This window comes from Oncorhynchus nerka, linkage group LG8 (genome assembly GCF_034236695.1).
Source record: "Oncorhynchus nerka isolate Pitt River linkage group LG8, Oner_Uvic_2.0, whole genome shotgun sequence".
NCBI classification, from domain to species: Eukaryota; Metazoa; Chordata; class Actinopteri; order Salmoniformes; family Salmonidae; genus Oncorhynchus; species Oncorhynchus nerka.
Window position 1 is genome coordinate 2,452,682 of NC_088403.1, and position 23,288 is coordinate 2,475,969.

Genomic DNA, 23,288 nt, shown 5'->3' on the forward strand with positions numbered 1-23,288 from the left:
CACCAGGTCAGTGAGACTACGTGGTGCAGACATCCTCTCCACATCACCAGGTCAGTGAGACTACGTGGTGCAGACATCCTCTCCACATCACCAGGTCAGTGAGACTACGTGGTGCAGACATCCTCTCCACATCACCAGGTCAGTGAGACTACGTGGTGCAGACATCCTCTCCACATCACCAGGTCAGTGAGACTACGTGGTGCAGACATCCTCTCCACATCACCAGGTCAGTGAGACTACGTGGTGCAGACACAGATCCTCTCCACATCACCAGGTCAGTGAGACTACGTGGTGCAGACACACATCCTCTCCACATCACCAGGTCAGTGAGACTACGTGGTGCAGACACACATCCTCTCCACATCACCAGGTCAGTGAGACTACGTGGTGCAGACATCCTCTCCACATCACCAGGTCAGTGAGACTACGTGGTGCAGACATCCTCTCCACATCACCAGGTCAGTGAGACTACGTGGTGCAGACACAGATCCTCTCCACATCACCAGGTCAGTGAGACTACGTGGTGCAGACACACATCCTCTCCACATCACCAGGTCAGTGAGACTACGTGGTGCAGACATCCTCTCCACATCACCAGGTCAGTGAGACTACGTGGTGCAGACATCCTCTCCACATCACCAGGTCAGTGAGACTACGTGGTGCAGACACACATCCTCTCCACATCACCAGGTCAGTGAGACTACGTGGTGCAGACATCCTCTCCACATCACCAGGTCAGTGAGACTACGTGGTGCAGACATCCTCTCCACATCACCAGGTCAGTGAGACTACGTGGTGCAGACATCCTCTCCACATCACCAGGTCAGTGAGACTACGTGGTGCAGACACAGATCCTCTCCACATCACCAGGTCAGTGAGACTACGTGGTGCAGACATCCTCTCCACATCACCAGGTCAGTGAGACTACGTGGTGCAGACATCCTCTCCACATCACCAGGTCAGTGAGACTACGTGGTGCAGACATCCTCTCCACATCACCAGGTCAGTGAGACTACGTGGTGCAGACACAGATCCTCTCCACATCACCAGGTCAGTGAGACTACGTGGTGCAGACACACATCCTCTCCACATCACCAGGTCAGTGAGACTACGTGGTGCAGACATCCTCTCCACATCACCAGGTCAGTGAGACTACGTGGTGCAGACATCCTCTCCACATCACCAGGTCAGTGAGACTACGTGGTGCAGACACACATCCTCTCCACATCACCAGGTCAGTGAGACTACGTGGTGCAGACATCCTCTCCACATCACCAGGTCACTGAGACTACGTGGTGCAGACATCCTCTCCACATCACCAGGTCAGTGAGTCTACGTGGTGCAGACATCCTCTCCACATCACCAGGTCAGTGAGACTACGTGGTGCAGACACAGATCCTCTCCACATCACCAGGTCAGTGAGACTACGTGGTGCAGACATCCTCTCCACATCACCAGGTCAGTGAGACTACGTGGTGCAGACATCCTCTCCACATCACCAGGTCAGTGAGACTACGTGGTGCAGACATCCTCTCCACATCACCAGGTCAGTGAGACTACGTGGTGCAGACATCCTCTCCACATCACCAGGTCAGTGAGACTACGTGGTGCAGACATCCTCTCCACATCACCAGGTCAGTGAGACTACGTGGTGCAGACATCCTCTCCACATCACCAGGTCAGTGAGACTCCTCTCCACGTGGTGAGACACAGATCCTCTCCACATCACCAGGTCAGTGAGACTACGTGGTGCAGACACACATCCTCTCCACATCACCAGGTCAGTGAGACTACGTGGTGCAGACACACATCCTCTCCACATCACCAGGTCAGTGAGACTACGTGGTGCAGACATCCTCTCCACATCACCAGGTCAGTGAGACTACGTGGTGCAGACACACATCCTCTCCACATCACCAGGTCAGTGAGACTACGTGGTGCAGACACACATCCTCTCCACATCACCAGGTCAGTGAGACTACGTGGTGCAGACACAGATCCTCTCCACATCACCAGGTCAGTGAGACTACGTGGTGCAGACATCCTCTCCACATCACCAGGTCAGTGAGACTACGTGGTGCAGACACACATCCTCTCCACATCACCAGGTCAGTGAGACTACGTGGTGCAGACATCCTCTCCACATCACCAGGTCAGTGAGACTACGTGGTCCGACACACATCCTCTCCACATCACCAGGTCAGTGAGACTACGTGGTGCAGACATCCTCTCCACATCACCAGGTCAGTGAGACTACGTGGTCCGGACACAGATCCTCTCCACATCACCAGGTCAGTGAGACTACGTGGTCCGGACACAGATCCTCTCCACATCACCAGGTCAGTGAGACTACGTGGTGCAGACACACATCCTCTCCACATCACCAGGTCAGTGAGACTACGTGGTGCAGACATCCTCTCCACATCACCAGGTCAGTGAGACTACGTGGTGCAGACATCCTCTCCACATCACCAGGTCAGTGAGACTACGTGGTGCAGACATCCTCTCCACATCACCAGGTCAGTGAGACTACGTGGTGCAGACACACATCCTCTCCACATCACCAGGTCAGTGAGACTACGTGGTGCAGACATCCTCTCCACATCACCAGGTCAGTGAGACTACGTGGTGCAGACATCCTCTCCACATCACCAGGTCAGTGAGACTACGTGGTGCAGACATCCTCTCCACATCACCAGGTCAGTGAGACTACGTGGTGCAGACATCCTCTCCACATCACCAGGTCAGTGAGACTACGTGGTGCAGACACAACTCCTCTCCACATCACCAGGTCAGTGAGACTACGTGGTGCAGACACAGATCCTCTCCACATCACCAGGTCAGTGAGACTACGTGGTGCAGACATCCTCTCCACATCACCAGGTCAGTGAGACTACGTGGTGCAGACACACATCCTCTCCACATCACCAGGTCGGTGAGACTACGTGGTGCAGACATCCTCTCCACATCACCAGGTCAGTGAGACTACGTGGTGCAGACACAGATCCTCTCCACATCACCAGGTCAGTGAGACTACGTGGTGCAGACATCCTCTCCACATCACCAGGTCACTGAGACTACGTGGTGCAGACATCCTCTCCACATCACCAGGTCAGTGAGTCTACGTGGTGCAGACATCCTCTCCACATCACCAGGTCAGTGAGACTACGTGGTGCAGACACAGATCCTCTCCACATCACCAGGTCAGTGAGACTACGTGGTGCAGACACACATCCTCTCCACATCACCAGGTCAGTGAGACTACGTGGTGCAGACATCCTCTCCACATCACCAGGTCAGTGAGACTACGTGGTGCAGACATCCTCTCCACATCACCAGGTCAGTGAGACTACGTGGTGCAGACACACATCCTCTCCACATCACCAGGTCAGTGAGACTACGTGGTGCAGACATCCTCTCCACATCACCAGGTCACTGAGACTACGTGGTGCAGACATCCTCTCCACATCACCAGGTCAGTGAGTCTACGTGGTGCAGACATCCTCTCCACATCACCAGGTCAGTGAGACTACGTGGTGCAGACACAGATCCTCTCCACATCACCAGGTCAGTGAGACTACGTGGTGCAGACATCCTCTCCACATCACCAGGTCAGTGAGACTACGTGGTGCAGACATCCTCTCCACATCACCAGGTCAGTGAGACTACGTGGTGCAGACATCCTCTCCACATCACCAGGTCAGTGAGACTACGTGGTGCAGACATCCTCTCCACATCACCAGGTCAGTGAGACTACGTGGTGCAGACATCCTCTCCACATCACCAGGTCAGTGAGACTACGTGGTGCAGACATCCTCTCCACATCACCAGGTCAGTGAGACTACGTGGTGCAGACACAGATCCTCTCCACATCACCAGGTCAGTGAGACTACGTGGTGCAGACACACATCCTCTCCACATCACCAGGTCAGTGAGACTACGTGGTGCAGACACACATCCTCTCCACATCACCAGGTCAGTGAGACTACGTGGTGCAGACATCCTCTCCACATCACCAGGTCAGTGAGACTACGTGGTGCAGACATCCTCTCCACATCACCAGGTCAGTGAGACTACGTGGTGCAGACACAGATCCTCTCCACATCACCAGGTCAGTGAGACTACGTGGTGCAGACACACATCCTCTCCACATCACCAGGTCAGTGAGACTACGTGGTGCAGACATCCTCTCCACATCACCAGGTCAGTGAGACTGGTGCAGACATCCTCTCCACATCACCAGGTCAGTGAGACTACGTGGTGCAGACACACATCCTCTCCACATCACCAGGTCAGTGAGACTACGTGGTGCAGACATCCTCTCCACATCACCAGGTCACTGAGACTACGTGGTGCAGACATCCTCTCCACATCACCAGGTCAGTGAGTCTACGTGGTGCAGACATCCTCTCCACATCACCAGGTCAGTGAGACTACGTGGTGCAGACACAGATCCTCTCCACATCACCAGGTCAGTGAGACTACGTGGTGCAGACATCCTCTCCACATCACCAGGTCACTGAGACTACGTGGTGCAGACATCCTCTCCACATCACCAGGTCAGTGAGTCTACGTGGTGCAGACATCCTCTCCACATCACCAGGTCAGTGAGACTACGTGGTGCAGACACAGATCCTCTCCACATCACCAGGTCAGTGAGACTACGTGGTGCAGACACACATCCTCTCCACATCACCAGGTCAGTGAGACTACGTGGTGCAGACATCCTCTCCACATCACCAGGTCAGTGAGACTACGTGGTGCAGAGATCCTCTCCACATCACCAGGTCAGTGAGACTACGTGGTGCAGACACACATCCTCTCCACATCACCAGGTCAGTGAGACTACGTGGTGCAGACATCCTCTCCACATCACCAGGTCAGTGAGACTACGTGGTGCAGACATCCTCTCCACATCACCAGGTCAGTGAGACTACGTGGTGCAGACATCCTCTCCACATCACCAGGTCAGTGAGACTACGTGGTGCAGACACAGATCCTCTCCACATCACCAGGTCAGTGAGACTACGTGGTGCAGACATCCTCTCCACATCACCAGGTCAGTGAGACTACGTGGTGCAGACATCCTCTCCACATCACCAGGTCAGTGAGACTACGTGGTGCAGACATCCTCTCCACATCACCAGGTCAGTGAGACTACGTGGTGCAGACATCCTCTCCACATCACCAGGTCAGTGAGACTACGTGGTGCAGACATCCTCTCCACATCACCAGGTCAGTGAGACTACGTGGTGCAGACACGTGGTGCAGACATCCTCTCCACATCACCAGGTCAGTGAGACTACGTGGTGCAGACACACATCCTCTCCACATCACCAGGTCAGTGAGACTACGTGGTGCAGACACACATCCTCTCCACATCACCAGGTCAGTGAGACTACGTGGTGCAGACATCCTCTCCACATCACCAGGTCAGTGAGACTACGTGGTGCAGACACACATCCTCACCACATCACCAGGTCAGTGAGACTACGTGGTGCAGACACACATCCTCTCCACATCACCAGGTCAGTGAGACTACGTGGTGCAGACACACATCCTCTCCACATCACCAGGTCAGTGAGACTACGTGGTGCAGACATCCTCTCCACATCACCAGGTCAGTGAGACTACGTGGTGCAGACACACATCCTCTCCACATCACCAGGTCAGTGAGACTACGTGGTGCAGACATCCTCTCCACATCACCAGGTCAGTGAGACTACGTGGTCCGGACACAGATCCTCTCCACATCACCAGGTCAGTGAGACTACGTGGTGCAGACATCCTCTCCACATCACCAGGTCAATGAGACTACGTGGTCCGGACACAGATCCTCTCCACATCACCAGGTCAGTGAGACTACGTGGTCCGGACACAGATCCTCTCCACATCACCAGGTCAGTGAGACTACGTGGTGCAGACACACATCCTCTCCACATCACCAGGTCAGTGAGACTACGTGGTGCAGACATCCTCTCCACATCACCAGGTCAGTGAGACTACGTGGTGCAGACATCCTCTCCACATCACCAGGTCAGTGAGACTACGTGGTGCAGACATCCTCTCCACATCACCAGGTCAGTGAGACTACGTGGTGCAGACACACATCCTCTCCACATCACCAGGTCAGTGAGACTACGTGGTGCAGACATCCTCTCCACATCACCAGGTCAGTGAGACTACGTGGTGCAGACATCCTCTCCACATCACCAGGTCAGTGAGACTACGTGGTGCAGACATCCTCTCCACATCACCAGGTCAGTGAGACTACGTGGTGCAGACATCCTCTCCACATCACCAGGTCAGTGAGACTACGTGGTGCAGACACAACTCCTCTCCACATCACCAGGTCAGTGAGACTACGTGGTGCAGACACAGATCGTCTCCACATCACCAGGTCAGTGAGACTACGTGGTGCAGACATCCTCTCCACATCACCAGGTCAGTGAGACTACGTGGTGCAGACACACATCCTCTCCACATCACCAGGTCGGTGAGACTACGTGGTGCAGACATCCTCTCCACATCACCAGGTCAGTGAGACTACGTGGTGCAGACATCCTCTCCACATCACCAGGTCAGTGAGACTACGTGGTGCAGACATCCTCTCCACATCACCAGGTCAGTGAGACTACGTGGTGCAGACATCCTCTCCACATCACCAGGTCAGTGAGACTACGTGGTGCAGACACAGATCCTCTCCACATCACCAGGTCAGTGAGACTACGTGGTGCAGACATCCTCTCCACATCACCAGGTCAGTGAGACTACGTGGTGCAGACATCCTCTCCACATCACCAGGTCAGTGAGACTACGTGGTGCAGACACACATCCTCTCCACATCACCAGGTCAGTGAGACTACGTGGTGCAGACATCCTCTCCACATCACCAGGTCAGTGAGACTACGTGGTGCAGACACAACTCCTCTCCACATCACCAGGTCAGTGAGACTACGTGGTGCAGACACAGATCGTCTCCACATCACCAGGTCAGTGAGACTACGTGGTGCAGACATCCTCTCCACATCACCAGGTCAGTGAGACTACGTGGTGCAGACACACATCCTCTCCACATCACCAGGTCGGTGAGACTACGTGGTGCAGACATCCTCTCCACATCACCAGGTCAGTGAGACTACGTGGTGCAGACATCCTCTCCACATCACCAGGTCGGTGAGACTACGTGGTGCAGACATCCTCTCCACATCACCAGGTCAGTGAGACTACGTGGTGCAGACACAGATCCTCTCCACAGCGGCCTTTCTTTCCAGTATGTCTTTACTCTTTTGTCCCGTTGCCATCCCATCCCTCCTGACAGTCCCACTGCGTGCTTCCACACACAGGATTGGGCCTGTGTGTGTCACTTCGAGACAAGAGAATAAAGAATGTATCCTATAAGAAATCTCAACAGCGTGCCACCAAATCTGCCCGACGACACCCCAATATTTAGACATTTTCCGACAACACCATCGATAGACTAGATGATGAGGACCTCACTGGATTAAAACCACCTTTGTCTCCTGAAGGCAACAGACTGTGGGTCTGAGATTCATATCTCCTGAAGGCAACTCACTGTGGGTCTGAGGTTCATATCTCCTGAAGGCAACTCACTGTGGGTCTGAGGTTCATATCTCCTGAAGGCAACTCACTGTGGGTCTGAGGTTCATATCTCCTGAAGGCATCTCACTGTGGGTCTGAGGCTCATATCTCCTGAAGGCAACTCACTGTGGGTCTGAGGCTCATATCTCCTGAAGGCAACTCACTGTGGGTCTGAGGCTCATATCTCCTGAAGGCAACTCATCGTGGTCTGAGGCTCATATCTCCTGAAGGCAACTCACTGTGGGTCTGAGGCTCATATCTCCTGAAGGCAACTCACTGTGGGTCTGAGTTTCATATCTCCTGAAGGCAACTCATCGTGGTCTGAGATTCATATCTCCTGAAGGCAACTCACTGTGGGTCTGAGTTTCATATCTCCTGAAGGCAACTCATCGTGGTCTGAGATTCATATCTCCTGAAGGCAACTCATCGTGGTCTGAGATTCATATCTCCTGAAGGCAACTCATCGTGGTCTGAGGTTCATATCTCCTGAAGGCAACTCACTGTGGGTCTGAGGTTCATATCTCCTGAAGGCAACTCACTGTGGGTCTGAGGTTCATATCTCCTGAAGGCAACTCACTGTGGGTCTGAGGTTCATATCTCCTGAAGGCAACTCACTGTGGGTCTGAGATTCATATCTCCTGAAGGCAACTCACTGTGGGTCTGAGGTTCATATCTCCTGAAGGCAACTCATCGTGGTCTGAGGTTCATATCTCCTGAAGGCAACTCATCGTGGTCTGAGATTCATATCTCCTGAAGACAACTCATCGTGGTCTGAGGTTCATATCTCCTGAAGGCAACTCAACGTGGTCTGAGGTTCGTATCTCCTGATGCATTTGTTCACACCACGAAGCTAAAGGTTCTGAATGTATCTCACTGCTTGTCAACCATCATGGATCTCTCGTTGCCTCAACTCCCGATCCTGGACCTTATCAAGACATCTATCGACTGCCAAGTACCTTTGAAAACTTAACCCATCTTGAATTCTTTGTGCTTGGGAGAGCAACTGCTGTTGCCTCAACTCCCGATCCTGGACCTTATCAAGACATCTATCGACTGCCAAGTACCTTTGAAAACCTAAGCCATCTTGAATTCCTTCTGCTTGGGAGAGCAACTGCTGTTGCCTCAACTCCCGATCCTGGACCGTATCAAGACATCTATCGACTGCCAAGTACCTTTGAAAACCTAAGCCATCTTGAATTCCTTCTGCTTGGGAGAGCAACTGCTGTTGCCTCAACTCCCGATCCTGGACCGTATCAAGACATCTATCGACTGCCAAGTACCTTTGAAAACCTAAACCATCTTGAATTCCTTCTGCTTGGGAGAGCAACTGCTTATTCCAGTGAACAACATTGACTTTGACCCGTTGTGAAACCTATATCTTTAAAACACCTTGGTTCGGGTGACAGGAAGTGAGTGAGTTTTCTCTCCAACTAAATGTTCCCCTCGTGATTAATAAAGTATTTGTCTCTTTCTCTCTTTCTCTCTCTAATCAGTGTACAACAGGACTCCCTGGTCTTCCTCCTCTCGGAGTCCATCCCTCCAGACTCTCTGCCTAGGAAGTTCCCGAACCTGCGGACAATACGGAGGCAGCAGAGCTACCTGGAGTGGCCCGGGGCTGGTCTGGAGAGGAAGAGACAGGCTTTTTGGAGCCGTCTGAAAGCTATGCTGAGGACAGAAGACAAGAGCATGGTGCTAAAGGTCCTAGCTGCAGATATAGCTGATACATTATCTCTGATGACAGACCAGGGCTGAGCATGGTGCTAAAGGACCTAGCTGCAGATATAGCTGATACATTATCTCTGATGACAGACCAGGGCTGAGCATGGTGCTAAAGGTCCTAGCTGCAGATGTAGCTGATACATTATCTCTGATGACAGACCAGGGCCGAGCATGGTGCTAAAGGTCCTAGCTGCAGATGTAGCTGATACATTACCTCCGATGACAGACCAGGGCTGAGCATGGTGCTAAAGGTCCTAGCTGCAGATGTAGCTGATACATTATCTCTGATGACAGACCAGGGCTGAGCATGGTGCTAAAGGTCCTAGCTGCAGATGTAGCGGATACATTATCTCTGATGACAGACCAGGGCTGAGCATGGTGCTAAAGGTCCTAGCTGCAGATGTAGCTGATACATTATCTCTGATGACAGACCAGGGCTGAGCATGGTGCTAAAGGTCCTAGCTGCAGATGTAGCTGATACATTATCTATGATGGCAGACCAGGGCTGAGCATGGTGCTAAAGGTCCTAGCTGCAGATGTAGCTGATACATTATCTCTGATGACAGACCAGGGCTGAGCATGGTGCTAAAGGTCCTAGCTGCAGATGTAGCTGATACATTATCTCTGATGGCAGACCAGGGCTGAGCATGGTGCTAAAGGTCCTAGCTGCAGATGTAGCTGATACATTATCTCTGATGACAGACCAGGGCTGAGCATGGTGCTAAAGGTCCTAGCTGCAGATGTAGCTGATACATTATCTCTGATGACAGACCAGGGCTGAGCATGGTGCTAAAGGTCCTAGCTGCAGATGTAGCTGATACATTACCTCTGATGACAGACCAGGGCTGAGCATGGTGCTAAAGGTCCTAGCTGCAGATGTAGCTGATACATTATCTCTGATGACAGACCAGGGCTGAGCATGGCACCTTTTTCTCCTGGAGGATATCATAGAATATGTCATTGTAAATACAATGTGTGTGTGTCAGTGTTTCCATAACAATGTGACAACATTTTTATAAAATGTTTTTAAATAATTCTAAGGCCTATTTGTTATTTTTTATCAAATGTTTCTCATGATACCTAAACGTTATGCCTAAATGCCCAAACATGATGCCTAAATGCCCAAACATGATGCCTAAATGCCCAAACATGATGCCTAAATGCCCAAACATGATGCCTAAATGTTACGCCTAAATGCCCAAACATGATGCCTAAACGTTATGCCTAAATGCCCAAACATGATGCCTAAACGTTATGCCTAAATGCCCAAACATGATGCCTAAATGCCCAAACATGATGCCTAAACGTTTTGACTAAATGCCCAAACATGATGCCCAAACGTTATGCCTAAATGCCCAAACATGATGCCTAAATGCCCAAACATGATGCCTAAATGCCCAAACATGATGCCTAAATGCCCAAACATGATGCCTAAATGCATTACTTATCAGGAAATGTAATGATGTCCATCAGTTGTGTGTGTCTAGTATTTCAGTGTATTTTAATGCGTGATGTTTAACCACAACAACAACATATTTTGTGCTCTCTTCTGCCTTCAATATTATTGAATAGAACGTTTGGAGAAAGCAATGTTGGTGACTACAATACCCATAAGCCCATTATAATAATAACTATTTCTGCAGCCAGAGGGTATTTGTGGGGTTCCTTCTAGGTACCAGCTCATGTTGGAGTACAGGGGAATGAGGAAGTGGATGTTCTTGCCAAGCAGGCTCTCCAACATCCTAATATTCATATGGAAATGTCCATCAGTGAAGCAGAAGCCAAGGGGTTTTATGTATTACATTGTTCAAAAAAACAAATGGGAAGAGTTGTGGAACAGGGAGAAAGAGTTGTGGAACAGGGAGAAAGAGTTGTGGAACAGGGAGAAACTAATGGAAAGAGTTGTGGAACAGGGAGAAAGAGTTGTGGAACAGGGAGAAAGAGTTGTGGAACAGGGAGAAACTAATGGAAAGAGTTGTGGAACAGGGAGAAAGAGTTGTGGAACAGGGAGAAACTAATGGAAAGAGTTGTGGAACAGGGAGAAACTAATGGAAAGAGTTGTGGAACAGGGAGAAACTAATAGAAAGAGTTGTGGAACAGGGAGAAACTAATAGAAAGAGTTGTGGAACAGGGAGAAACCAATGGGAAGAGTTGTGGAACAGGGAGAAACCAATAGAAAGAGTTGTGGAACAGGGAGAAACCAATAGAAAGAGTTGTGGAACAGGGAGAAACCAATGGAAAGAGTTGTGGAACAGGGAGAAACTAATAGAAAGAGTTGTGGAACAGGGAGAAACCAATGGAAAGAGTTGTGGAACAGGGAGAAACCAATAGAAAGAGTTGTGGAACAGGGAGAAACCAATAGAAAGAGTTGCGGAACAGGGAGAAACCAATGGAAAGAGTGGTGGAACAGGGAGAAACCAATAGAAAGAGTTGTGGAACAGGGAGAAACCAATAGAAAGAGTGGTGGAACAGGGAGAAACCAATAGAAAGAGTTGTGGAACAGGGAGAAAGAGTTGTGGAACAGGGAGAAACCAATGGAAAGAGTGGTGGAACAGGGAGAAACCAATAGAAAGAGTTGTGGAACAGGGAGAAAGAGTGGTGGAACGGGGATGAACCAATAGAAAGAGTTGTGGAACAGGGAGAAACCAATGGAATGACACCTGTCTTCCAGGAAAAGGTGACGACAGGAACATTCTCAGGTGGAGAGGGAACGGAGGAAACAAAGGGTTGGACACACCAGGCTTAACAGTTGATTGGTGGGAAAGCATCCGACTGGGAGGTGTCATCGCTAACCAGAGGAGATGGAGACAAAGGAACACATTCTATTTTAGTGCCAGCAATATGGGAGGGGGGAAAAGGGGAGAGATAGTTATTATATTTTAAGGAGTAATGGCTTTAAGTGAACTGCTGGGGAAATCTTCAGGAGATAGTCATATTTAATGATTTATATCGTTGCCTTAAGGAGATGAGAACAATGGGAAGGATTCAGACCTTCTCTGTCTCTGGTCTGCACTCCACTCCAGTTGGTGGTAGTAATGCACCTTAAAGTTGGTTGCCAACCGCCATATAAAAACCACAGAAGAAGCAGCAGGAGCAGCAGGAGAGGGGAGCAGCAGGAGCAGCAGGAGAGGGGAGCAGCAGGAGAGGGGAGCAGCAGGAGCAGGAGCAGCAGGAGAGGGGAGCAGCAGGAGCAGGAGCAGCAGGAGCAGGAGCAGCAGGAGCAGGAGCAGCAGGAGCAGCAGGAGAGGGGAGCAGCAGGAGAGGGGAGCAGCAGGAGAGGGGAGCAGCAGGAGCAGGAGAGGGGAGCAGCAGGAGCAGGAGCAGCAGGAGCAGCAGGAGAGGGGAGCAGCAGGAGCAGGAGCAGCAGGAGCAGGAGCAGCAGGAGCAGGAGCAGCAGGAGCAGCAGGAGAGGGGAGCAGCAGGAGAGGGGAGCAGCAGGAGCAGGAGCAGCAGGAGCAGCAGGAGAGGGGAGCAGCAGGAGAGGAGAGCAGCAGGAGAGGGGAGCAGCAGGAGAGGGGAGCAGCAGCAGCAGGAGCAGCAGGAGAGGGGAGCAGCGGGAGAGGGGAGCAGCAGCAGGAGCAGCAGGAGCAGCAGGAGAGGGGAGCAGCAGGAGAGGAGAGCAGCAGGAGAGGGGAGCAGCAGGAGAGGGGAGCAGCAGCAGCAGGAGCAGCAGGAGAGGGGAGCAGCGGGAGAGGGGAGCAGCAGCAGCAGCAGCAGGAGCAGCAACAGCAGGAGCAGCAGGAGAGGGGAACAGCAGCAGCAGGAGCAGCAGCAGAGGGGAGCAGCAGCAGCAGGAGCAGCAGGAGAGGGGAACAGCAGCATCAGGAGCAGCAGGAGAGGGGAGCAGCAGCAGCAGGAGCAGCAGGAGAGGGGAACAGCAGCAGCAGGAGCAGCAGGAGAGGGGAGCAGCAGCAGGAGAGGGGAGCAGCAGCAGCAGGAGCAGCAGGAGCAGCAGGAGAGGGGAACAGCAGCAGCAGGAGCAGCAGGAGCAGCAGGAGAGGGGAGCAGCAGCAGGAGAGGGGAGCAGCAGGAGCATCAGGAGAGGGGAGCAGCAGGAGCAGCAGGAGAGGGGAGCAGCAGGAGGAGAGGGGAGCAGCAGGACTAGAGGGGAGCAGCAGGAGAGGGGAGCAGCAGGAGAGGGGAGCAGCAGGAGCAGCAGGAGAGGGGAGCAGCAGCAGGAGAGGGGAGCAGCAGCAGGAGAGGGGAGCAGCAGCAGCAGCAGGAGAGGGGAGCAGCAGCAGGAGAGGAGAGCAGCAGCAGGAGCAGCAGCAGGAGAGGGGAGCAGCAGGAGCAGCAGGAGCAGCAGCAGCAGGAGCAGCAGCAGGAGAGGGGAGCAGCAGGAGCAGCAGCAGCAGGAGAGGGGAGCAGCAGGAGCAGCAGGAGCAGCAGCAGGAGAGGAGAGCAGCAGCAGGAGAGAGGGAGCAGCAGGAGCAGCAGCAGGAGCAGCAGCAGGAGAGGGGAGCAGCAGGAGCAGCAGCAGCAGGAGCAGCAGGAGAGGGGAACAGCAGCAGCAGGAGCAGCAGGAGAGGGGAGCAGCAGCAGGAGAGGGGAGCAGCAGCAGCAGGAGCAGCAGGAGCAGCAGGAGAGGGGAACAGCAGCAGCAGGAGCAGCAGGAGCAGCAGGAGAGGGGAGCAGCAGCAGGAGAGGGGAGCAGCAGGAGCATCAGGAGAGGGGAGCAGCAGGAGCAGCAGGAGAGGGGAGCAGCAGGAGGAGAGGGGAGCAGCAGGACTAGAGGGGAGCAGCAGGAGAGGGGAGCAGCAGGAGAGGGGAGCAGCAGCAGGAGAGGGGAGCAGCAGCAGGAGAGGGGAGCAGCAGGAGAGGGGAGCAGCAGGAGAGGGGAGCAGCAACAGCAGGAGCAGCAGGAGAGGGGAGCAGCAGCAGCAGGAGCATCGGGAGAGGGGAGCAGCAGCAGGAGAGGGGAGCAGCAGGAGAGGAGAGCAGCAGCAGGAGAGGGGAGCAGCAGCAGGAGGAGAGGAGAGCAGCAGCAGGAGGAGAGGAGAGCAGCAGCAGGAGAGGGGAGCAGCAGCAGGAGGAGAGGGGAGCAGCAGGAGGAGGAGAGGGGAGCAGCAGCAGGAGAGGGGAGCAGCAGCAGGAGGAGAGGAGAGCAGCAGCAGGAGAGGAGAGGGGAGCAGCAGCAGGAGAGGGGAGCAGCAGCAGGAGGAGAGGAGAGCAGCAGCAGGAGAGGAGAGGGGAGCAGCAGCAGGAGAGGAGAGCAGCAGCAGGAGGAGAGGGGAGCAGCAGGAGAGGGGAGCAGCAGCAGGAGAGGAGAGCAGCAGCAGGAGCATCAGCAGGAGAGGGGAGCAGCAGGAGCAGCAGGAGCAGCAGAAGCAGGAGCAGCAGCAGGAGAGGGGAGCAGCAGGAGCAGCAGCAGCAAGAGAGGGGAGCAGCAGGAGCAGCAGGAGCAGCAGCAGGAGGAGAGGGGAGCAGCAGCAGGAGAGGGGAGCAGCAGCAGGAGAGGGGAGCAGCAGCAGCAGGAGAGGGGAGCAGCAGCAGGAGAGGGGAGCAGCAGCAGGAGAGGGGAGCAGCAGCAGGAGAGGAGAGCAGCAGCAGGAGCAGCAGCAGGAGAGGGGAGCAGCAGGAGCAGCAGGAGCAGCAGCAGCAGGAGCAGCAGCAGGAGAGGGGAGCAGCAGGAGCAGCAGCAGCAGGAGAGGGGAGCAGCAGGAGCAGCAGGAGCAGCAGCAGGAGAGGAGAGCAGCAGCAGGAGAGAGGGAGCAGCAGGAGCAGCAGCAGGAGCAGCAGCAGGAGAGGGGAGCAGCAGGAGCAGCAGCAGCAGGAGCAGCAGCAGGAGCAGCAGCAGGAGAGGGGAGCAGCGAGTTGTTAATGGTCGCCCATTTTCCCTCCTCTCCATCCCAATTTAAGATGGTGGTGAGAAGGTAATGCAGAGGAGAGAAGTCGGTAGAGAAAGTGAGACGACGCGACAAAGGCGAAACAATAGCGCTAACAACAAACCTTTGTCTCCTGAGTACAAAGAAACTGCTCCTGAGTACAGAGAAACATCTCCTGAGTACAGAGAAACTGCTCCTGAGTACAGAGAAACTGCTCCTGAGTACAGAGAAACTGCTCCTGAGTACAGAGAAACATCTCCTGAGTACAAAGAAACTTCTCCTGAGTACAAAGAAACTTCTCCTGAGTACAAAGAAACTTCTCCTGAGTACAAAGAAACTTCTCCTGAGTACAAAGAAACTTCTCCTGAGTACAAAGATACTTCTCCTGAGTACAAAGAAACTTCTCCTGAGTACAATCCAAGTAAACATCCTTTTAGATGTATATGAGAATCTTGAGAATGTCTAAATGGCACTAGTGGTTTGCTCTGAAGTTAATCCTGCCCAGCATGACGTATGCCTACCTGTAGAGACAGGTGTGGCGGAGACATCCAAGCCTTTCAACTTGGCACCGTTTAATAAAGGATGCCATCTTTCCAACAAGTTTGTTTTTCAAAAATATGCCCTGCTAGAGCTGCCCCGGTCAACTCTAAGTGCTGTATTTGCGAAATGGAAATGTCTAGGAGCAACAACGGCTCAGCCACGAAGTGGTAGGCCACACAAACGCACAGAACGGGACCGCCGAGTGCTGAACCGCGTAGCACGTAAAAATCATCTGTCCTTGGTTGCAACACTCACTACCGAGTTCCAAACTGCCTCTGGAAGCAACGTAAGTTAATAACTATTCATTGCTTTATGAAAAGTGGTTTCCGTGGCCGAGCAGCCGCACACAAGCCTAAGATCACCATGCGCAATGCCAAGCATTGACTGGAGTGTTGTAAAGATCGTTGCCATTGGACTCTGGAGCAGTGGAAACGTGTTCTCTGGAGTGATGGATCACGTTTCACTATCTGGCAGTCTGACGGATGAATCTGGCTTTGGAACGCTACCTGCCCCAAGGTCAACTGTAAATTTTGGTGGATCAGGAAAAATGGTCTGGGGCTGTTTTTCCTTAGTTCCAGTGAAGGGAAATCTTAACGCTACAGCATTCTAGACGATTCTGTGCTTCCAACTTTGTGGCAACAGTATGGGGAAAGCCATTTCCTGTTTCACGATGACAAGGCCCCCGTGCACAAAGTGAGGTCCATACAGAAATGGTTCGTCAAGATCAGTGTGGAAGAACTTGACTGACCTGCACAGAGCCCTGACCTCAACCAAATCGAACACCTTTGTGATCAATTAGAACGCCGACTGCGAGCCAGGCCTAATCGCCCAACATCAGTGCCCAACCTCACTAATGCTCTTGTGGCTGAATGGAAGCAAGTCCCCCCACAGCAATGTTCCAACACCTAGTGGAAAGCCTTCCCAGAAGAGTGGAGGCTGGTATAGCAGCAATGTTCCAACATCTAGTGGAAAGCCTTCCCAGAAGAGTGGAGGCTGGTATAGCAGCAATGTTCCAACATCTAGTGGAAAGCCTTCCCAGAAGAGTGGAGGCTGTTATAGTAGTAAAGGGGGGACCAACTTCATATTAATGCCCCATGATTTTGAATGAGATGTACGAGCAGGTGTCCACATACTTTTGGTCGTGTGGTGTATGTCGTGTCAAGCTGGTTGAAAAACAAACTGGCAGCGGTTAAATCTGTCAAAGTTTTGAGAAGTGTAATTGTGTTTATTGTTTTTCTGCATCCTTTGCCCAGAGGCAGCAGGCGCTCTCCGTCACGCGTCTCAGGGCTCAACCTGTGTCGTGCTTTGCAATCCGGAATAGGGAGCGGCTCAAAGGAGTGATCAGTGGGGTGGATCAAATGGAACAAAAATAATATTGCTGGTATTTGTGACGCCCGCCGTTTGATGAGATGTAGCCCCGGTGGCAATTCCCTGTCTGTTTGGTTAGCTTTGACACAGAGTTTCCACCTGATAAGGTCAGGTTAGGTTATATTTGTTTATTCTGTGAGGGCCCATGTTACGAACCCGCTACGGTGCTTTAGGTGCCAAGGATTCAGACATGTTGCAGCATTGTGTAAAAGGGAGATGTGCAGGAGGGCATGGTCAGAGGGAGTGTAAAGTTGGGATAGAGTTGGTATAGAAAAAAAGCACTGTGTGTTGATTGCAGCTGGGGATGCGAAGTGCCCTGTGAGACACAGACAGGTTGAGATTGCCAGTTTCGAGTGGGGAAGAAAGTTTCCTATGCTGAGGCAGTGAAGAGACTAGAGGATAGCCCAAGGGTGAGTGATTCCCCTGGGAGCCCGTCAGTGAGTAGGCCTGAAGAGAGAGAGAGAGAGAGAGAGAGAGAGAGAGAGAGAGAGAGACAGAGAGAGAGAGAGAGACAGAGAGAATGAGTTTTAGTAAGGTATGATTTCTTGAGTTTTTATTTCTATGGTCATTAATTGTACCACACAGATGGAATGGAAATCGCAGAAGGTTGATCTGGTATCAGCAGCAGATAAGTTATTGGGCGTCAGAGCTTTTAGTGCAGAAGAACTACATGGGGTTATGAGAGAAGGGGATCCAGCCCCCCAGGCCGTAATCCTTTTGTAGGATCTACTAGTAGCCGAAGTAGCCATCCTCCCCTCAGCAGCCTCATGTGGTAGGGTTAGATTGTGGTGCAATAAAAAATAAAATCCCATTCCCCTTTATCGTTTTTTTGTGAAGGGGATACTACTGCACTGCTGGAGCTAGGAACACAATCATTTCGCTACACCTGCAATAACATCTGCTAAATATGTGTATGTGACCGATACAATTTGATTTGATTTGAACAAAATGTGCAATTCACACTCCGACCTGTGAATGGCAGTAATACTTAACAAAGCCTCTAGTCTGTCAGACCAAAACGAAGAAGAAGAGAAGGTACCGCTATCATTACACAGAGGCTGAAAGAGAAAAAGCAAGGCGTTTTCTCAAGAGGGACAACTAGAATTGAATATTAACGCTGACTGAAATACAGTTGCAAGCTCAGAAATATTATCAATCCCTGCCCTAGTTTGGTCTGGATATCCCCTGGAGAGAAATCCCAGCAAAAATAGACAGGGTGAGTAACTCAAACTCTCGCCTGAAAACTAGCGCCAGATAGCTTGCAATGATTACAAAAGTAAACCGGGATGGAGTACAAACCCATCATTCACAAATATCCTACCCCTGTCTTCGAAGTTAATGTTACAAGGGCAGTGGGAAAAGTCAAAATGTTCGCCCAAAATCCTTGCAGGTCTTGGGGGCCAATCTGAGTAGGAAAGTCCCAGGCTTTGCCGGGAAGAGGTAGGCCGCACTGTCAGTTTTGAACGGTTTCCCTTTTCTTTGCTAATGCTAAATCTAGCTAGCTAACAGATAGCAAACCTGACACTTCTTTCTCGTTTGAAAACCTGTTTTATACGTCTAAAAGTAGTGTAGTGTTTTTGTTTATAATATGAAAATAGTATTTTAGAATGTCATTAGTGTTCAGTTTTGTTTATTATTGTTGTGTTGTCTGGTTAGCTAGCTAGCCTACAGGGAGTTCCTAGCTTCATCCGCTAGCGCTAGCTAGCTACATTCGCGTCACTTGACCGGCTTATTTAAAAGTGTAAAGCATCTGTCAAATACAGTCAGTCCTCTAAAAGTTTTCACACCACTTCAGTTTTATCACATTTTGTTGTTACACCCAGAATTAAAAATTCATAACATTTAGACTAGTTTGTTACTGGCCTACACACAATACCCCGTAAAGTAATGCCTTTACAGATGTATTAGAATGGTATTGAGTTGAGTCACAAGTTGCATGGACTCACTGTGTACAATAGTGTTTAACATGATTTCTGAATGACTACCTCATCTCTGTACCCCACACATACAATTATCTTTAAGGTTCCGCAGTGTTTTTCAAACACAGATTCAACCACAAAGACCAGGGAGCTTGTTAGATGTGGAAGAAAAATACATTGAAGATCCCTTTGAGCATAGTGAATTTATTAATTACACTCTGGATGGTGTATCAATACACCCAGTCACTACAAAGACACAGACGTCCTTTCTAACTAAGTTGCCGGAGAGGAAGGAAACCGCTCAGAGATTCACCATGAGGCCAATGGTGACTTTAAAACAGTTACAGAGGCTGTTGTTTAGCAGTGTTTTTGTAGCGCACATGATGATAGTTTGTAAATAATCAAGATATCATTCTGCCAGGTAGGCAAATGGCTACTTTGTAGTTAACATTTAATTGAGAAAGTTTTTGGGAAAGCCTTTACATCTACCAGAAGACTGTTTCTATTAGCATTTTTGCTAACGTCTACACAAAGTGGTAGACCGGCACATACAGCCTTGCCATCTACCAGAAGACTGTTTCTATTAGCATCTTTGCTAACGTCTACACAAAGTGGTAGACCGGCACATACAGCCTTGCCATCTACCAGAAGACTGTTTCTATTAGCATCTTTGCTAACGTCTACACAAAGTGGTAGACCGGCACATACACACAGGGGATCTCGTTGCCTGTTCAGAAAGTTGCAGGAAACATGAATCGCTGAAGCATTCTGTTCATGTCTTAAGATAAACTTTACTGAATATTGTTCAATTCTGTTTTAATGTTTGGATTCCGTCCATCTTCTCTGCATGGCGGTTTTACCAAGGCCCTAATCCTCCAGGGCCTTGGATAATTGCAATTAGCTCAGAACAGGGCAGCACGGCTGGCCCTCGGATGTAGACAGAGAGCAAACATTAATAATATGCATGTCAATCTCTCTGTCAATCTCTCTGTCAATCTCTCTGTCAATCTCTCTGTCAATCTCTCTGTCAATCTCTCTGTCAATCTCTCCTGGCTCAAAGTAGAGGAGAGATCTGACTTCATCACTGCTTGTATTAGTGAGAGGTTGAAAGCACCGAGCTGTCTGTTTTTAAACAAAGAGCACATAGCTCGGACATGCATACCCCCACAAGACATGCCACCAGAGGTCTCTTCACAGTCTTAAGTCCAGAACAGACCATGGGAGGCGAACGGTACTACAGGAAATATAATGATTATGATCACACTTCCTTAATGTAAATATTATGGTGAAACTATACCAAAGATGGGTTAGAAACTTGTGAACCAAGCTGGTGTTTGTGCGTGTGTGTGTTTGTATATATTTGTGAATCGCCCATAAATTTGAAAAAAGCAAGATATGATTTTTAGGCCATATTTCCCAGCCCTAGTTGGGAGGCCCAAGAGACCAGGCGTGGCAGGACGGAGTGCTGTGGCAGGAACGGAGTGCTCGGGTTGGGGTGTAGGGTTTGATCATAGCCTGAAGTTAGTTAGGGCCAAGAGCCCAGAGGTGGCAGGACGGAGTGCTCAGGTTGGGGTGTAGGGTTTGATCATAGCCTGAAGTTAGTTAGGGCCAAGAGCCCAGAGGTGGCAGGACGGAGTGCTCAGGTTGGGGTGTAGGGTTTGATCATAGCCTGAAGGTAGTTAGAGCCAAGAGCCCAGAGGTAGCAGGACAGAGTGCTCAGGTTGGGGTGTAGGGTTTGATCATAGCCTGAAGGTAGTTAGGGCCAAGAGCCCAGAGGTGGCAGGACGGAGTGCTCAGGTTGGGGTGTAGGGTTTGATCATAGCCTGAAGGTAGTTAGGGCCAAGAGCCCAGAGGTGGCAGGACGGAGCTCAGGTTGGGGTGTAGGGTTTGATCACAGCCTGAAGGTAGTTAGGGCCAAGAGCCCAGAGGTGGCAGGACAGAGTGCTCAGGTTGGGGTGTAGGGTTTGATCACAGCCTGAAGGTAGTTAGGGCCAAGAGCCCAGAGGTGGCAGGACGGAGTGCTCAGGTTGGGGTGTGGGGTTTGATCATAGCCTGAAGGTAGTTAGAGCCCAGAGGTGGCAGGACGGAGTGCTCAGGTTGGGGTGTAGGGTTTGATCATAGCCTGAAGGTAGTTAGAGCCAAGAGCCCAGAGGTAGCAGGACAGAGTGCTCAGGTTGGGGTGTAGGGTTTGATCATAGTCTGAAGGTAGGGAGGGGCAGTTCCTCTTGCTCCTCCGTAGGTAACCACCATGGTGTTGAAGATGATGTGAGCTTCGACTGGAAGCCAGTGGCGTGTGCGTAGGAGCGAGGTGACATAGGAGGATTTAGGAAAGTTGAACGACCAGGCGGGCTGTGTCATTCATTGTGGGGTGGCAGGTAGCCTAGTGGTTAGAGCGTTGTGCCAGTATCCTGAAAGGTTGCTGGATCAAATCCCTGAGCTGACAAGGTAGAAATCTGTTGTTCTGCCCCTGAACAAGGCAGTTAACCCAGTCTTCCTAGGCCGTCATTGAAAATTAGAATTGCCTAGTTAAATAAAGATAAAATAAAACATTCTGGATAAGTTGCAGGGGTTTGATGGCTCATTGGGGAGCCCAGACAACAGAGTTGCAGCAGTTTAAACTGGAGATGACAAGTGCCTGGGTTAGGACCTGTGCCACTTCCTGCGTGAGGAAAAGTCTGATGTCACTCTGCTGATGTTATAGAGCAGTGGTATGTCACTCTGCTGATGTTATAGAGCAGTGCTATGTCACTACTGATGTTATAGAGCAGTGCTATGTCACTCTGATGTTATAGAGCAGTGGTATGTCACTCTGTTATAGAGCAGTGGTATGTCACTCTGCTGATGTTATAGAGCAGTGGTATGTCACTCTGCTGATGTTATAGAGCAGTGCTATGTCACTCTGCTGATGTTATAGAGCAGTGGTATGTCACTCTGCTGATGTTATAGAGCAGTGGTATGTCACTCTGCTGATGTTATAGAGCAGTGCTATGTCACTCTGCTGATGTTATAGAGCAGTGGTATGTCACTCTGCTGATGTTATAGAGCAGTGGTATGTCACTCTGTTATAGAGCAGTGGTATGTCACTCTGCTGATGTTATAGATCAGTGGTATGTCACTCTGCTGATGTTATAGAGCAGTGGTATGTCACTCTGCTGATGTTATAGATCAGTGGTATGTCACTCTGCTGATGTTATAGATCAGTGGTATGTCACTCTGCTGATGTTATAGATCAGTGGTATGTCACTCTGCTGATGTTATAGAGCAGTGGTATGTCACTCTGCTGATGTTATAGAGCAGTGCTATGTCACTCTGCTGATGGTATAGAGCAGTGGTATGTCACTCTGCTGATGTTATAGAGCAGTGGTATGTCACTCTGCTGATGTTATAGAGCAGTGCTATGTCACTGCTGATGTTATAGAGCAGTGGTATGTCACTCTGCTGATGTTATAGAGCAGTGGTATGTCACTCTGTTATAGAGCAGTGGTATGTCACTCTGCTGATGTTATAGAGCAGTGGTATGTCACTCTGCTGATGTTATAGAGCAGTGGTATGTCACTCTGCTGATGTTATAGTGCAGTGCTATTCAAAGGTGGGGTGGCGACCCCTAGTGTTGTCGCAGGGAAACTGCGGTGGGGTCCCTAAAATATTTTTTATTTTTTTTGGGGCACATTAGTAAAGAGTACAGATTATTCTATTGGACAACATACAAAAGGTTTTGAGAGAAATAATTTAAAAAATAAAATAATATTGAATAAATGTGGAAGAGTAGTGGATTGTCAATGGATAGCAATGATCGGAGAGACCATGAGAGGAGCAGTGACTTGGTCTATAGAGAGAAGAGGAGAGGGCCTAGAACCGAGCCCTGGGGGACCCCACTAGTGAGAGTATATGGTGCAGACTCCACTCTACGCCCCCTGGTAGGAACGACCACAGTGGTGGTTCCCTCCGTAGCCAGACAGACAGATCTTACCGTGACGGCATTCTGGGAAACCACAGCCCGAGTCTCAACGCTGTACAGTAACTTAACTGGGAGGATAAAATGCGCCCGTGGCTGTTTTCTAATTTCATACTGGACACGTGCAGGAGTGTGAGTCAGACCAGCTCCACTCTGCAGGGCTATCACCCATCCAATCAGGGTAGGGCCCACTCGGATACCCCACCTCTGGCCTGTGTCCAGTGGGGTTGTCCCCCAAATGGCACCCTACTCTCTTTATAGTGCACTACTTTTATCACCAGGGTCCACGGGGCTCTGGTCTATAGTAGTGTACTATATAGGGAATAGGGCTCTGGTCTAAAGTAGTGCACTATGTAGGGA

At 50.9% G+C, this 23,288-nt stretch overlaps 2 protein-coding genes across 2 annotated transcripts in view; both read left to right on the forward strand.

Moving 5' to 3' along the window:
- rergla (RERG/RAS-like a) overlaps nt 1–23,288 on the forward strand; it is a 342,144-nt gene that overhangs the window by 231,405 nt on the left and 87,451 nt on the right. The window lies entirely within an intron of this gene.
- Nucleotides 18,084–23,288, forward strand: part of cnot4b (CCR4-NOT transcription complex, subunit 4b) — a 68,925-nt gene continuing 63,720 nt past the window's right edge. The window contains 1 exon segment of the mRNA XM_065021230.1: nt 18,084–18,270. The gene's annotated coding sequence lies outside the window, so the exon portion shown is untranslated.